Consider the following 14,455-nt stretch of genomic DNA (forward strand, 5'->3'; position numbering starts at 1 on the left):
GCCTAGGATGCAAAGGTATTTCAACATGTGCGAATCAATAAATGTGACATACTGCATTAATAGAATGAAAGATAAAAATCACATGATCATCTCAATTGATGCAGAAAAAGCATATGACAAAATTCAACATCCATTCATGATAAAAGCTGTCACTAAATTAGGTAGAGAAGGAAAGAATCTCAACATAATAAAGGCCATGTATGACAATACTCAATACTTAACATCATACTGTAACAGTGAAAGGTTGAAAGCTTTTCCTCTATAATCAGAAATAAGACAAGTGCTCACTCTTACCACTCCTATTCAGTATAGTACTAGAAGTGTTAGCTAGAACAATTAGGCAAGAAAAGAAATAAAAGTCACCAGAATCAGAAAGAAAGAAAGAAAGAAAGAAAGAAAGAAAGAAAGAAGGAAGTAAAAGTGTGTCTATTTGCAGATGACATTATTTTAAGTATAGAAAATCCTAAAGACTCAACCAAAAAAAAAAAAAAAATAATAACTTGTTAAATTTAATGAATGAATTCAGTAAAGATCGAGGATACAAAATCAACATACAAAAATCAATGGTGTTTCTATATACTAACAATGAATTATCAGAAAAAGAAATGAAGAAAATAATCTCACTTACAACAGCATCACAAACTATAAAGTACTTAGGAGTAAATTTGGAAGAGACACAAATAGAAAGATATCCTGTGTTCATAGATTAGAAGAATTATTAACATTAAAATGTCCACACTAAGGCAATGCCATCTATAGATTCAATGTAATTCTTAAGATTCCAATGGCATTTTTTACACATGCATAAAATATAATCCTAAAATTCATTTGGAACCACAAAAGCTAAACCAATCCTCAAAAGAAGGGTAAAGCTGGACGATCACAATTTTTTACTTCAAACTATATTATAAAGCTATAGTAATCAAAACAGTATGGCACTGGCATAAAAACACACACTTGGACCAATGAAAGAGAATCAAGGGCTTAGATACAAACTCATACATATATGGCCAACTTCTATTTGACACAGAAGCCAACAATATTCAAGCAAGCCTAGAATACTCAATGGAGAAAAGAGTGTCTTCATTAAATGGTGTTAGGAAAATTGGATATTTACATGACAAAGAGTGAGATTAGACCACTGTCTTATACTGTTCACAAAAAATCAACTCAAAATGAATTAAAGAATTAAATGTAAGGCCTGAAATCATACATAAAACTCTCAAGGGAAACGTAGAAAAAAGCTCTTTGATGTTGCTCTTGGCAATGATTTTTTGGATGTGACTCCTATAAAGCACAAGCAACAACATAAAAAATAAACAAATAAGTAGGGCTACATCAAACTGAAAAGCTTCTCTGCATGGCAAAATAACCATAAGAGACCCTTAAACACAGAGAACAAACTGAGGTTGATGAGGTTTGGAGGGGAGGTAAATGGGTGACAGGCACTAAGGAGGGCACTTTTCAGGATGAGCACTGGGTGTCATATGTAAGAGATGAATCTCTGGGTTCTACTCTTGAAGGTAAGACTACACTGTATGTTAACTAACTTGAGAATAATAATAACTAAAAAAAGAATCAACAAAATGAAAAGACAGCCTATGTAATGGAAGAAAATATTTACAAACCATATATCTTATAAGAGGTTAATATCCAAACTATATAAGGAACTCATATACCTCAATAACAAAGAAACCAAATAACACAATTTAAAAATGGGTGAAATATCTGAAAAGACATTTTTCCAAAGAAGATATTCAAATGGCCAACAGGTCCATTAAAAGGTGGCCTATCCTCACTAATCATCAGGGAAATGTAAATCAAAACCACAATGAGGTATCACCCCACACCTGTTAGAATGGCTATCATCAAAAAGACAAGAGATAGAAAGTACTGGTAAGGATGTGGGGGAAAGGGAAGCCTCGTGCACTGCTGGTGAAGGTGTAAATTGGTGCAGCCAACGTGAAGAGTATGAAGGTTCCTCAAAAAATTAAAAATGGAACTACATATGATCCAGAAATTATGACTTGGGTATATATCCAAAGTAAACAAAATCTATGTCTTGAAGAGATAACTGCATCTTCACATCCATTATAGCATAATTTATAATAGCAAAGACATGGAAAAAACCTAAGCATCCATTGATGGAGGAATACATAAAGAAAATGTGGGGTATATATACAATGGGATATGAGGGTATATATGGGGTATGTATACAATGGGAATGAGTTTTGGAAGCGTGTGGGTGTTTAGGAATTTGTCCATTTCTTCCAGGTTGTCCAGTTTGCTGGCATATAATTTTTCATAGTATTCCCTGATAATTGCTTGTATCTCTGAGGGATTGGTTGTAATAATTCCATTTTCATTCATGATTTTATCTATTTGGGTCCTCTCCCTTTTCTTTTTGAGAAGCCTGGCTAGAGGTTTATCAATTTTGTTTATTTTTTCAAAAAACCAACTCTTGGTTTCGTTGATCTGCTCTACAGTTTTTTTTAGATTCTATATTGTTTATTTCTGCTCTGATCTTTTTTTTTTTTAATTTTTTTAACATTTATTTTTGAGACAGAGAGAGACAGAGCATGAACGGGGGAGGGGCAGAGAGAGAGGGAGACACAGAATTGGAAACAGGCTCCAGGCTCTGAGCCATCTGCCCAGAGCCTGACGCGGGGCTCGAACTCACGGACCGCAAGATCGTGACCTGAGCCGAAGTCGGACGCTTAACCGACTGTCTGCTCTGATCTTAATTATTTCTCTTCTTCTGCTGGGTTTAGGCTGTCTTTGCTGTTCTGCTTCTATTTCCTTTAGGTGTGCTGTTAGATTTTGTATTTGGGATTTTTCTTGTTTCTTGAGATAGGCCTGGATTGCAATGTATTTTCCTCTCAGGACTGCCTTCGCTGCATCCCAAAGCGTTTGGATTGTTGTATTTTCATTTTCGTTTGTTTCCATATATTTTTTAATTTCTTCTCTAATTGCCTGGTTGACCCATTCATTCTTTAGTAGGGTGTTCTTTAACCTGCATGCTTTTGGAGGTTTTCCAGACTTTTTCCTGTGGCTGATTTCAAGCTTCATAGCATTGTGGTCTGAAAGTATGCATGGTATGATTTCAATTCTTGTAAACTTATGAAGGGCTGTTTTGTGACCCAGTGTGTGATCTATCTTGGAGAATGTTCCATGTGCACTCGAGAAGAAAGTATATTCTGTTGCTTTGGGATGCAGAGTTCTAAATATATCTGTCAAGTCCATCTGATCCAATGTGTCATTCAGGACCCTTGTTTCTTTATTGACCGTGCGTGTGTCTAGAAGATCTATCCATTTCTGTGAGTGGAGTGTTAAAGTCCCCTGCAATTACCACATTCTTATCAATAAGGTTGCTTATGTTTGTGAGTATTTGTTTTATATATTTGGGGGCTCCTGTATTCAGCGCATAGACATTTATAATTGTTAGCTCTTCCTGATGGATAGACCCTGTAATTATTATATCATGCCCTTCTTCATCTCTTGTTACAGCCTTTAATTTACAGTCTAGTTTGTCTGATATAAGTATGGCTACTCCAGCTTTCTTTTGGCTTCCAGTAGCATGATAAATAGTTCTCCATCCCCTCACTCTCAATCTGAAGGTGTCCTCAGGTCTAAAATGAGTCTCTTGTAGACAGCAAATAGATGGGTCTTGTTTTTTTTATCCATTCTGATACCCTATGTCTTTTGGTTGGCACATTTAGTCCATTTACATTCAGTGTTATTATAGAAAGATATGGGTTTAGAGTCATTGTGATGTCTGTAGGTTTCATGCTTGTAGCGATGTCTCTGGTACTTTGTCTCACAGGATCCCCCTTAGGATCTCTTGTAGGGCTGGTTTAGTGGTGACGAATTCCTTCAGTTTTTGTTTGTTTGGGAAGACCTTTATCTCTCCTTCTATTCTAAATGACAGACTTGCTGGATAAAGAATTCTCGGCTGCATATTTTTCCTGTTCATCACATTGAAGATATCCTGCCATTCCTTTCTGGCCTGCCAAGTTTCAGAAGAGAGATCGATCACGAGTCTTATAGGTCTCCCTCTATATGTTAGAGCATGTTTATCCCTCGCTGCTTTCAGAATTTTCTCTTTATTCTTGTATTTTGCCAGTTTCACTATGATATGTCATGCAGAAGATCGATTCAAGTTACGTCTGAAGGGAGTTTTCTGTGCCTCTTGGATTTCTATGCCTTTTTCCTTCCCCAGATCAGGGAAGTTCTCAGCTATGATTTATTCAAGTACACCTTCAGCACCTTTCCCTCTCTCTTCCTCCTCTGGAATACCAATTATACGTAGATTATTTCTCTTTAGTGCATCACTTAGTTCTCTAATTTTTCCCTCATACTCCTGGATTTTTTTTATCTTTTTCTCAGTTTCTTCTTTTTCCATAATTTTATCTTGTAGTTCACCTATTCTCTTCTCTGCCTCTTCAATCTGAAGCATGGTCATTTCCATTTTATTTTGCAGCTCATTTATCGCATTTTTTAGCTCCTCCTGACTATTCCTTAGTCCCTTGATCTCTGTAGCAATAGATTCTCTGCTGTACTCTATACTGTTTTCAAGCCCAGCGATTAATTTTATGACTATTATTGTAAATTCACTTTCTGTTATATTGTTTAAATGATCAGTTTAAACCTTTTTGATCAGTTCGTTAGCTGTCGTTATTTCCTGGAGATTCTTTTGAGGGGAATTCTTCCGTTTGGTCATTTTGGATAGTTCCTGGAGTGGTGCGGAACTGCAGGGCACTTCCCCTGTGCTGTCTTGAATAACTCGCGTTGGCGGGTGGGGCTGCAGTCAGACCTGATGTCTGCCCCCAGCCCACAGTCAGACTGGTGTGTGCCTTCTCTTTCGCTCTCCTAGGGGCAGGATTCACTGTGGGGTGGCGTGGCCCGTCTGGGCTACTTGCACACTGCCTGGCTTGTGGTGCTGGGGATCTGGCTTATTAGCTGGGGTAGATAGGCAAGGTGCATGGGGGCGGGAGGGGCAGGCTTAGCTCGCTTCTCCTTCTGTGATCCGCTTTGGGAGGGGCCCTGCGGCAGCTGGAGGGAGTCAGGTGCGCCGCCGGAGGTGTGGGTCCGCAGAAGCACAGCGTTGGGTGTTTGCGTGGTGCAAGCAAGTTCCCTGGCAGGAACTGGTTCCCTTTGGGATTTTGGCTGGGGGGTGGGCGAGGGAGATGGCGCTGGCGAGTGCCTTTCTTCCCTGCCAAACTGAGCTCTGTCGTTCCGGGGCTCAGCAACTCTCCCTCCCATTGTCCTCCAGCCCTCCCACTCTCTGAGCAGAGCTGTTAGCTTATAACCTTCCAGATGTCAAGTCCCGCTTGCTGTCGGAACACACTCCGTCTGGCCCTTCCGCTTCTGCCAGCCAGACTCGGGGGGGGGGCTCTGCGTGGCCGGCGGGCTGCCCCTCCGCCCCGACTCCCTCCCGCCAGTCCGTAGCACGCACCGCCTCTCTGCCCTTCCTACCCTCTTCTGTGGGCCTCTCGTCTGCGCTTGGCTCCGGAGACTCCATTCTGCTAGTCTTCTGGCAGTTTTCTGGGTTATTTAGGCAGGTGTAGGTGGAATCTAAGTGATCAGCAGGACACGGTGAGCCCAGCATCCTCCTACACCGCCATCTTCCTCTCCGTCCTAACTCTACTATTCACTGATTTAATACAGAATATTTTTCCCCAACATAGAAGAGGTGTCATACATTAATGTCAAATTAAAAAAAAAAGAATTTGCTACCAAGACACAGAATTGAAATTATTTATTCTTATTTATTATTTTGAAAGAGAAAGAGAGACAGAGAGAGAGAGAGAGAGAGAATGAGTGAGGGAGGGGCAGAGATAAAGAGAGGGACAGAAATCCCAAGCAGGCTCCATGTTTTCAGGGCAGAGCCCCATGTGGTGCTTGATCTCATGAACCTCAGACCATGACCCGAGGCAAAATCAAAAGTCGGCTGGTTAACCAACTGAGCCACCCAGGCACCCCAGAATTTAAATTTTATTACTAACATGTAGAGATTTAAAAGTCTAACTCTAAGAAATTAGATAAAAAGCGATCTATCAAATGAAGGATAAAATGGTAGAATAAGCAAAGAAATAAAAGTCTTTGAAATATAAATTTGAGTAAAACTTATATTCTTAGATTATATTAACTTCTCACCTGTAAGAGTTTTCACTCCATCCATCAATTTATCAAGATCAACCTTCCCATTATCTATAAAAAAAAAGGTAAAGATAAAAATAATAAAATGATGCAGACTCAGAAAAACAGAGTATGAAAACCTTATATTGTGAAAGTCGACTTCTCTTCGTTGTGCTCTATGTCAATCCTCAACTTATAAATCCATTTCTTCAGAAATTCTATGATAGAAGACGTGCCCTATTCCCTGTCAGAGGTGAGCCAACTATCGTCCATTGGCCAAATCCAGCCCACTGCCACGTATCTTTTTATTTTTTCACCACCTATTTTTATATGGCCCATGAGCTAAGAATCATTTTTACATTTTCAAATGATTGTAAAACCCAAAAGGATATTATTTGTGACACATAAAACTTACACAAATTTAAAATTTTAGTGTCCATAAATAAAATTTTATTGGAACACAGCCACACTGATTTGTTTACACATTGTTTATAGCTGCTTTTGTACTACAACAACATAATTGAGAAGTATGACATCATCCACAAAGCCTGAAATATTTATTATTTGCCCTTTATAGAAACATTGCTGACCCTGCCCTAGAAGATAGAGTCCACTCAGAGGCAATTTATACTCCTGAATTGTTTAGATTCACCCTACTTTATAAACCTGGAAGAAACTATTATTGATGTTGGCCATGTTCTATGACCCTGCTCAATTATGGTATATCCATAAAGCCTACCTATCATTGTATAATAAAAGGAAAAATGAAGTAATCTTTCATATATTCCCAATATAATTTTTTTAAAAAGCCTTTTCAATTACTATGATAATCATGGAATGGCTAGTGACATATGACCGGTGTATTTTTGAAGCAATTGTTAAAAAACTTCATTCATCTCATTATAGGCAAATTTCCCTTTTTTTTTTCTATTTTCCACTACTTTTATTTACTTAGTCATCATACATTAGTTACTGACAAGTGGTCAAGAAGTTCCTAAGAAGAGGTATGGTATTTAACAGGATCACAAAGATTGCCACTCAAACTGCTAGGTTGGCTCGTCACATTTCCACAGATTTTGATGGTAATGAGACAATGAGCCCAAATGGATTAAGATAGTTTATTACTTATACCCAAGAAGTAAGATCAGCATGGTGTTGGATCTCTGCCACTTTAGTCCCAGAGTACAACACGGAACCAGCTGGACAGTGGACTGGTGGGACATACGATGAGTTGTTCTGCTGCTGGGGAGCTCACTCAAATGGTACGCAGCAAGTTTTATAGACTTATACAGAAATCTGCAGCTGTATCCTAAGGGAGGGAGGCGGAAAGTTGTGTTCAACTGAAACTAGGGAGATGAATGAGAAATGACCCTGTGACCGTCTCCTGTAGATAGGGAAACAGATGGAGATACTGCTTGGTGGCAGCTCTTCACAAGGCTGTCTACTTCCCCTTGTTCCAGGAGGAACTGTGACGCTTTCAAGAAAGACTTTGGTAAGACTGTGGTCAAGATATATTTATGTGGCCTAGGTGGAGATGTGCAAAGTTGTTAGAGAAGAACCATTTCCCTCAAATTACATATCTAATATTTGAAATATGCTAGGTCTTAAGGGTACAAAGATAATTAAAGTACACTTTCTACTTTCAAGGACTTCGGAGTTTGGAAAAACTGGTATGCTGAGTAAACAAAATTCAGAGATAGTGTACTTTTATGGAAGACTCTGATCAAATTGCCTGAAATTTTCCCATATACACCACATAGTAATTTTCCTTTTCCATAAATAACAAGTTAAATTAGGAGATTATTATCTATTATTGTCGAGCCAAGTATTTTATTTATTTATATATATATTTTAATATAATATACTGTCAAATTGGCTTACATACAACACTCAATACTCATCCCAACAAGTGCCCTCCTCAATGCCCATCACCCTCTTTCCCCTCTCCCCCACCCTCCATCAACCCTCAGTTTGTTCTCTGTATTTAAGTATCTGTTGTGGTTTGCCTCCCTCCCTCTCTGTTTGTAACTATTTCTTTTTTTTCCCCTTCCCATCTCCCATGGTCTTCTGTTAAGTTTCTCAAGATCCACATGAGTAAAAACATGTATCTGTCTTTCTCTGACTTATTTCACTTAGCATAATACCTTCTGGTTCCATCCACGTTGCTGCAAATGGCATGATTTTATTCTTTCTCATTGCCAAGTAGTATTCCATTGTATATATAAACCATATTTGCTCTATCCATTCATCAGTTGATGGACATTTTGGCTCTTTCCATAATTTGGCTATTGTTGAAAGTGCTGCTATAAATATTGGGGTACATGAGCCCCTATGCATCAGCACTCCTGTATCCCTTGGGTAAATTCCTAGCAGTGCTATTGCTGGGTCAGAGGATAGTTCTATTTTTAGTTTTCTGAGGAACCTCCACATTGTTTTCCAGAGCGGCTCTACCAGTTTGCATTCCCACCAACAGTGCAAGAGGGTTCCCATTTCTTCACATCCTGGCCAGCATCTATAATCACCTGATTTGTTCATTTTAGCCACTCTGACCACTCTGATCACTTGGTGTGACATGGTATCTCAGCGTGAGTGTGGCTTTGATTTGTATTTCCCTGATGATGAGTGATATCGAGCATCGTTTCATGTGTCCATTGGCCATCTGGATGTCTTCTTTGGAAAAGTGTCTATTCATGTCTTCTGCCCATTTCTTCACTGGATTATTTGTTTTTCAGGTGTGGAGTTTGCAAGTTCTTTATAGATTTTGGATACTAGCCCTTTATCCGATGTGTCATTTGCAAATATCTTCTCCCGTTCCGTTCCATCGGTTGCCTTTTAGTTTTGTTGATTGTTTCCTTTGTAGTGCAGAAGCTTTTTAACTTGATGAGGTCCCAATAGTTCATTTTTGCTTTTAATTTCCTTGCCTTTGGAGAGGTGTCGAGCAAGAAATTGCTGTGGCTGAGGTCAAAGAGGTTGTTGCCTTTAAGGAAAGTATTTTAAATATACATATGTCCTATTGTAAAAGATAGATTACAAACTGTAAGAAGAATATGAAAATCATCTAGGCCTGGAAATCGGCTAACTTGCTTTTTTTTCCTTATAATTTAGAATATTTATTTTATATCATTGAATGTTTAGAGTTAAACCGATTTTTTTTTTAATTTTTTTTTTTAACGTTTTATTTATTTTTGAGACAGAGAGAGACAGAGCATGAACGGGGCAGGGGCAGAGAGAGAGAGAGGGAGACACAGAATCGGAAGCAGGCTCCAGGCTCTGAGCCATCAGCCCAGAGCCCGACGCGGGGCTCGAACTCACGGACCGCGAGATCATGACCTGAGCTGAAGTCGGACGCTTAACCGGCTGAGCCACCCAGGCGCCCCAAGAGTTAAACCGATTTTTAAAATATCACTCTTATGCAGGGGCGCCTGGGTGGCTCAGTTGGTTGAGCGTCCGACTTCGGCTCAGGTCATGATCTCGCAGTCTGTGAGGTCAAGCCCCCCACCTCGGGCTCTATGCTGACGGCTCAGAGCCTGGAGCCTGCTTCCGATTCTGTGTCTCCCTCTCTCTCTGCCCCTTCCCTCCTTGTAGTCTCTCTCTCTCTCTCAAAAATAAATAAGAAACATTAAAAAAAATTAAAAATTAAAAAAAATTAAAATGTCATGCTTATGTAAACATAAAAATATGCGAGATAAACTTGCAATTACTATAATTTCATATTTAGAATCTAATTCTTTTAAATTGCCATTCAGCTCTTCAACTCAGAATCACTGGTGTCTGCTTTTGTCTCCAAAATATTGTCCAGTGTGCTATCAACAGCACTGGTGACACAGCATTTCTTAGATGAGGGCTCCACTAGAGTTTTTTATTTAAAGCTAACAAGAAATTAAAAATGTTTTTTGAGAGTAGTTGACACATAAGGCTACATTGGTTTTAGGTGTACAACGCAGTCATCTGATAGGTTTTTACACGTGATGCCATAGCACCACAGGTCTAGCTACCATCTGTCACCATACAACGCTATTACAATATCATTGGCTATATTCCTTATACAGTGTCTTTTATTCCCACGACTTATTCATTCCATTACTGGAAGCCTGTATCTCCTACTCCTCTGCATCCATTTTGCTAATACTCACATCCCCACCTCTCTGGCAATCAGTTTGTTCTCTGTATTTACAGGTCTGATTGTTTTTTTGTTCGTTTATTGACTTTTTTTTAGATTCTACGTGTGAGTGAATTGATATATTTGTCTTTCTCTGACTTACTTCACTTAGCATAATACCCTCTAGGTCCATCCGTGTTGTCCCAAATGGCAAGATTTCATCTTTCTTGACAAATATGGCTGAGTAATATTCCAGTGTGTGTGTCTTCTTTGTCCATTCATCTATTGATAGGCACTTAGGATGCTTCCATATTGTGGCTATTATAAATAATGCTGCAATAAACATAGAGTGCATCTATCTTTTTGAATCAGTATTTTTGTTTTCTTTGGGTAAATACTCAGTAGTGGAATTATTGGATTATATGGTATTTCTAGTTTTAATTTCTTGAGGAACCTCCATACTGTTTTCCATAGTAGCTGTACCAATTTACATTCCCATCAGTAGTGCACAAGAGTTCTTTTCCTCTACATCCTCACCAACAATTGTTATCCTCACCAACACTTATTATTCTCATTGTTTTGATTTTAGCCAGTCTGACAGGTCTGAGTTGATATCTCATTGTGGTTTTTATTTGCACTTCTCTGATAATGAGCGATACTGAGCATCTTTTCATGTGTCTTTTGGCCATCTGTATGACTTCTTTGGAAAAGTGTCTATTCAGATCCTATGCTCATTTTAAAAATCAGATTTTGTTTTTGGTGTTGAGTTGTATAAGTTCTTTATATTTTTTGGATATTAACCCCTTATTGGATATATCATTTGCAAATATCTTCTCCCATTCAGTAGGTTGCCTTTTTGTTTTGTTGATAGTTTCCACCACTGTGCAAAAAGACTTTTATTTTGAGGTAGTCCCAATAGTTTACTTTTGCTTTTGTTTCCCTTGTGTTAGAAGACATATCTAGAAAAATGTTGCTACAGCTGATATCAAAGAAATTACTGCTTGTGTTCTCTTCTAGGACTTTTATGGTTTCAGGTCTCACATTTAGGTTTTTAATACATTTTGAATTTATTTTTGTGTATGGTATTAAAGAGTGGTCCAGTTTCATTATTTTATATGTAGCTGTCTAGTTTTCCGGACAAATGGTCCAACAATACCATTTGTTGAAGAAACTGTCTATTCTCTATTGTATATTCTTGCCTCTTTTGTCATAGATTAATTGACCATGTCATCACGGGTTTATTTCTGGGCTCTCTATTCTGTTCCTTTGATCCATGTGTCTATTTTTATGCCAGCATCATACTGTTTTGATTAGTATGGCTTTGAAGTAGATCTTGAAATATGGAATTGTGATATCTCCAACTTTGTTTTTCTTTCTCAAGATTACTTTGGCTATTTGGGGTCTTTTGCAGTTCCAAACAAATTTTAGGATTATTTTTTCTAGTTTTGTAGAACGCGCTTTTGGTAAATTGCACTGAATTGTAGGTTGCTTTGGATAGTATGGGCATTTTAACAATATTTGTTCTTCCAATCCCTAAGCATGGAATATCTTTCTATTTGTTTGTTGTGTCATCTTCAAATTCTTTCACCAATGTGTTATAGTTTTCAGAGCACAGATTTTTTTCCCTCTTTGGTTAAATTTATTCCCATTTCATTCTTTTTGGTGCAATTAAAGTTAACAAGAAATTTTGACAAGTTGATGTCTGATGTCCATCCTCATTGCTTTGAACTTTATTTTACCTTTGTGAGGGATTTGGCAGTTTCTTTTGCCTTCACTTACACTGTATGGTGTATCATAGGCAATTCTTTTGTGTATGCATCATTAACAACAGGTAGTATAGATTTTCTACTTGTGGGTTTCTTTCTTTCTTAGGTCCAAAAAGCATTTTGTTGTAGCTTTGCAATAAAATTTTGAAAAACAGAATTGTGGTCTTTCCTCCAATGGTGAGATGTTTTCTTCACTAATCATAAATTTATACTTTGCCACTGTTTCCATGCTTTTCCTGTAGACACAACTTTCCCTTCAATTCTTAATGACAGCGCAATTTTTTTGGAGAAGTTTTTAAACAGCAATTAAACTCCACACATGGGGTACCAACAATACACAACTTAAAGTGGTAACGTGCCACAGTGACAGGCTAAAACCAAATTCACAAATGCAGACTCAATGACAAGAATGTAATAACTCTACTATGTGATTGGTAACAATTATAAGATGCATCCTGATTCACATGCTAAAATGTGAAAGTATTATTTACATATATATATTTTTTAATTTTTTTTAATTTTAAAGAATATATATTTTTTAAATAATGAAATATGAGGCTGATTCTGATTCTGCCATGGCCGTATCAGCTCTCTACAATCTATTTTTCCTGATGATTAGACTAAAAGTCTAAAGAAAACACAAAAAGCAACAACACTAGACTGTAGAAGAGAACCAAAACTTGCAGAAGTGACTGGCAAGGGGAGTGAGCCTTCTGTTTTTGTTTTCTCTTTTCCCTAATGTCTTTGTCCTGAGGGTGGGGCCCCAATCACAGAACTGCGAGGCAGAGCAGGAAGCTAAGATTGATAAAAACTCCATCTCTTTGACCAGGGAAACCTGGAAAAGAGGCCCCTTCAGGTTGGAAAATATGGCGTAATTCCAGAGAGGAGAGAACAATGGAGAAAGGGATCCCCTAATTCTGTGTATGAATCTGTAAAAGTCTTGGGCTCACTTTTGAGTTGTGCATGCATGAGACAGATACAAAGAAAGCATTCTTGCAACGGCTTTGAGAACTGAATTAAGATTTAAACCAGGGCCCAAGTCTCAGACTAACCCAAGTGGCACATGCAGACAGACCCACAGCAGTAAAACAAAGCTTTGTAGAATGAACTGAGACTGGAACCATCCAGAGAAATGGGAGATGGAATTTGTGTTCTGAATCTCAGAGTTGATTACCTGCTAAAACAAAACCCACCAGCATTGTTCAATGAATTTTAAAAGGACCCAGAGTCTACACAACAAAATAGTTGACAAAGTTGAGGATACAATTCAGAATTATTTAACATACAAAAAGTTAGGAAAATGAGATCAATTATCAAGTGAAAAGGCAATCAACACATGCCAATCCTTGGATGACTCAAGTGTTAGAATTATCAAAAAAAAAAAAAAAAAAAAAAGGCTCTAAAACAAATATTTTGGTCACAGAATCCCTTTACGCTGTTAGAAGTTTTTGGAGACTCCAAAGAGCGTCTGATTGTCTTGTATGCTAAATCGTAAAACAAGTGTTAACAAAATTCAAAGGACTGAAATCATGCAAAGTATGCTCGCTGACCACAACAGAGTTAAATTAGAAATGAACAACCAAAGGAAATCCGAGAAATTCAAATATTTTGAAATCAAACAACACATTTCAAAGTAATCCATGAGTCAAAGAAGAAATTACAAGAGAAATTAGAATGTATTTTTATCTGAATAAAAATTAAATACATGAGACACAGTGAAGGTGGCGCTTAAAGTAAAATTTATAGCCTTAAATAACTATGTTAGAGAAGAAGAGAGATCTCAAATCCATAATTAAGTCTTTATCTTCATCTAGGGAAGTAAGAGCAAGCCAAACCAAAGACAAGCAGAAGGAAGAAAATAATGAAGATTAGAGTGGATATGAGAACAATGACAGAGAAACTCAATGCAACCAAACATTTAGTCTTCGAAAACATCATCAAAATTGACTAGCCAAGAAAAAAAGAGAGAGGACACAGATGACTAAAATTAGTAATGAAAGAAAGGATTAACCTATTGAACTTAACAGTAATTTAAAGGCTAAAGAGGGAATACTGTGAACAACTTTATGCCAGAAATTAAACAACTTACATGAAATAGATTCCAAAATGGACACAAGCTGCCAAAATGGAATAAAAAAGAAACAGAAAATCTGAATAGTGTTGTAACACACAAGAAAATTAAGCATTGGAAATTTTCTCAGAGAGAAGGGACTATGTCCAGATGGCTTCTTTGGTAAATTATTACAAATAATTAAAGAAATAATATCAGTCCTACATAAATTATTTCAGAAAACAGAAGTGGGAAAAAACACCAATTCATTCTATGAGGCTAGTGCTACCTTAATATGAAAGCTAGACAAAGACATCACAAGACAAACTCCAGTGGTGATGCCTTGTAATGATACTGGGAAGGAATGAGTTTTAGTAGAAAAATCAAGAGCTCAGACTAAGA

The sequence above is a fragment of the Panthera onca genome (genome assembly GCF_046562875.1).
Source record: "Panthera onca isolate mPanOnc1 chromosome E1 unlocalized genomic scaffold, mPanOnc1 haplotype 2 h2.Chr16_ul_5, whole genome shotgun sequence".
NCBI lineage: Eukaryota > Metazoa > Chordata > Mammalia > Carnivora > Felidae > Panthera > Panthera onca.